The sequence below is a fragment of the Cibotium barometz genome, chromosome 3, assembly GCF_041138505.1.
Source record: "Cibotium barometz isolate CiBa-2024 chromosome 3, ASM4113850v1, whole genome shotgun sequence".
NCBI lineage: Eukaryota > Viridiplantae > Streptophyta > Polypodiopsida > Cyatheales > Cibotiaceae > Cibotium > Cibotium barometz.
Genome location: NC_141048.1, coordinates 49106861 through 49110571, shown reverse-complemented (window position 1 = coordinate 49110571; position 3711 = coordinate 49106861).

Genomic DNA, 3711 nt, shown 5'->3' with positions numbered 1-3711 from the left:
TAGTAGGAGACAGCATGTTGATGCATGAAATGCTCTCTCGTGTGCGTGAGACCCTCTCCGCCTCTCAAATCTAATTTTTCTCGTCTATTTTCCTCCACCCGTGTGAATTTCTCTTAAAAGGGCTTTTTTAAATTAAATAGTAATCATAATTAATATTTAATTATAATTAGGATTAGTTTTTAAATTAAATATTAATCATAATTTCTCTTAAAAGGGCTTTTTTAAATTAAATATTAATCATAATTAATATTTAATTTTAATTAGGATTAGTTTAATTAAAAAAGATTAGTTGAGACATAATCAGCCTCCTCTCTAAACAGAGAAGGAGAGGGTGGAGAGAGAAGGTATTGGAGAAGGTGGAGAGGAGAGAAGAGTGAAGAGAGAATCATCTCTTCCTCTCTCATTTTGGTGCACAGGCGGTGGTGGGGGGGGGAGGAAACGATCCCCCCCTTTAAAAAATTCCATAAGCTTTTAATTAAAGCTGATTAAGAAATTATTTCAAAAAAAGATTGAAAAAAAGCCTAAAAATTAGAGAAAATTTGAAATATGGCGAAAAACAATTCTCTGAAAAATTTATGGAAATTTTTCTTGGTGCCTTTTGGCTTTTCATCTTCCGGGAAACCTCTTGCTTTCCGCTTTCCCAAAACCTTTTGGCGTTCCGCATTCCGGAAAATCTTTTGACCTGCCATATTCCGAAAACTTTTGACCTTTCACATTCTGATTTTTTTTGTCTTTTTATTTTCCTGTAACTTTTGGATTTTCGTATTCCGGAAAAACCGTTGGGATTCTGAATTTCTTTGACCGTTCGTATTCTAAATGCATTCGGGGTAAATTAAAAATTTTAAGAAATTTATAAAAATTAGTGAAAAACTAGACAAAGGTTATTTTAAAATTTGGGATAATGTGGGGTTGGTGTTTGGCATGTGGTGTGTCCATTCGGGCACCCATGACCATTCAAATTCCTTTAAAAATATATTTTTTGACCCAAAAATTTTAGAAAATGCATTAAATTTATAAATTTTCATTGGATTTGAGAATTGTCGGGCGGAATTGGAAATTTTGTGAACGATGGGATTCTCAAGAAAAATAAGAAATATTTTAGAAATTATTTTTAGAAATCCTAAAAATTGGTATTTTTAAAAATATTAATGGTATTATGGCAAATTAAAGTGCTAAAAATTTTTCCGAAAAAATATAGGTTTGGAATGCCATAAGATAGGTTTGGTGGAATTCAAAATTATCGAATTTTGAGGCCCTATAAATTTAGGAAAATTTTGGAAAAAATCATGATAATTTCTTTTCTTGAGAATTTAATATTTTCGAGAGTTATTTAATGTTGAAGCACATTTTCTCATGCTAACATTAGATAAATGCGGGTTATTCGCATATTATTAATACGATTGTACCTCGTATTAGTAGTTATTTTTGTTTGGATTAATTCTAAACGATGTTTCATGATTTTTTACCATTGTTTAGCCATTCTTTTTGGACATGTTCCATACTTTTGATGGCTAGAATCTGCGTTCAAAGTGTGTCTCACCTTTGACACTTTTTCATGATAATTTATTTTGCACTTATTTAAGTGTGGTCTATGTTTACTTTCTTAAGCCTAAGATAAATTCTATCATGGGTTAATTTATCGGTTTGTTTTGGTGGATTTTATTGGATGTTTTCCAAGTTTTATATGGACTCATCAAGTTCTGCCTAGATCACTTCTGTCTAGGGGTTTTTTTTTGCCTAGATCACTTTTGTCTAGGGGTTTTTTTAATGAGTGCTACACACGTGTTTCACTTGCTTACTTTGGAGATTTGCTTGAACGACACCACGTTCATATACTCCGGATTGATGAGTTGGCCCCCACCAATTTTAATGCTTCTTTTGGCATGATTAATGACCATTAGATGGTATGCATTGATTTTTATGATCAACTATGGTTTTCATGGATTCAAGGAGCTTCTATGCTTTTATCCATGGTTTTATAAGGATCTTTTGGATAATATCATGTGCTTTGAATGTAGCATTTTCCTTCGTTTTTACACGTAATTTTGGACTATGTTCCTTGCACTCTTGTACATATTCCAACTCGGATACCTAGTTGCTTATGTATCTAGTTGAGTTATTTTTCTACCCCAACTTTATTGTGTTTATTGGGTAGTTATCATTAGAAATGTGCTAATAATTCAATTTCTTTTCTAATGATACACTCGGAAAGAGTTATTCCTTGATGCAAACTCAGGTATATAGAGATAGGTTTTAGTATGTGAAAGTCTGAAAAAGGCCATCTTATTCCTTTTATACAGGATTTTATTCATATTTCCTAGACGGCATACTAGGGAGTTTTCAAATTGTCAAGGTTTGTATGGGTGGTATCATGGTGGTATGGGACGCTAGTGATCCCTCACATATATTAAGGATAATTTGGGTTCAAGATTGTTGCTTTGCTTACATCACTTAGCATGTTGACCTCAACATTCAAAGATAATCTCATTTTTTAAATTCGCTAGAAGTTATAGTGTGGGCATTCTCTAGATAAACTTCTTTTATCTATAGCCTGCATGTTTTGATGAGGGAAATATCGTCGGCATATTCACTTATTGAAATCTCTTTCTTTAGAGTTCAAATAAGTTTATCTTGTTGTATTCGGATAAAGAAATTTGGATTCTTTCTTTGTTGGCATTTCTTTCTCTAGTTCCGTACTTTAGGTGATTTATATAGTCAACCTAATGGTTTATGGATAGACATATGTGACTCATTAAGATGCTGATGACTCTCTATGTTGATATGGATAACTCGGGACAATGATAATTCCATGAGCAGATGTGGGTATGTTGGGGCACCGATAAATCCCTGGTTTTTGCTGTTATAATGCATGTTTTCCTACTTTATTCTGAATGGTTTACAACGAGAAAACTACTTTGAGTATGAATTGCTGTGATCATCTGCAGTCTGATGGGCAAATAGAGCATATGAATCAGATTATAGATGATATGCTTCATGCATATGTCTCTGGAAAATCATCATATTGGGAAAAATATTTTCTAATGATGGAATTTGCCTATAACAGTTTTAAACATACGGCTATTGGTTTTAGTCTGTTCACGCTTATGTATGGGTATTAACCCAGGGCACCTATTGTTGATGTCAGTCTTAAGGACATCAAGCTTTAGGGATTTCTTGCAGGAAATGCTGACCAAAGCTCGGGATTCTATCAAGAGTGCTCAGGATAGGGCACGGTTCTATGCTGATAGAGAATGCTCAATTTGGTCTTTTGAACCAGGAGTGTTGGTTTATTTAAAAGTCCCTAAAGATTCTCAGACTTTGTCAAAAGGAAAATGCTCGAGTTTATCTCCTAGATATTGTGGTTAATTTCAAGTTATACATCGCGGATTGGCACGGTTGCGTATGAACTAAAACTACCTCCAATTGTCAGAGTTCATCCAGTCTTTCATATCGATAGATTGAAAGCAAAACTGGGAGGTGAGGATAACATAGTTACTCCTCAAGAACTCGTTGAAGTCAAAGAATTATCCTATGTACCACATGAACCTAATAAGATACTTAAATTCAGGAAAAGGAAACTTTGTAGTTGACTAAACCCTGAGGTTAAAATTAGGTGGAAAGATAGGGAAATAGAGGATTTGACTTGGGAGTCAGTTGATATTGTTCAGTGCAGTTCTCCTTTTTTTCATTGCAAGAGTGCAATGTTTTGAG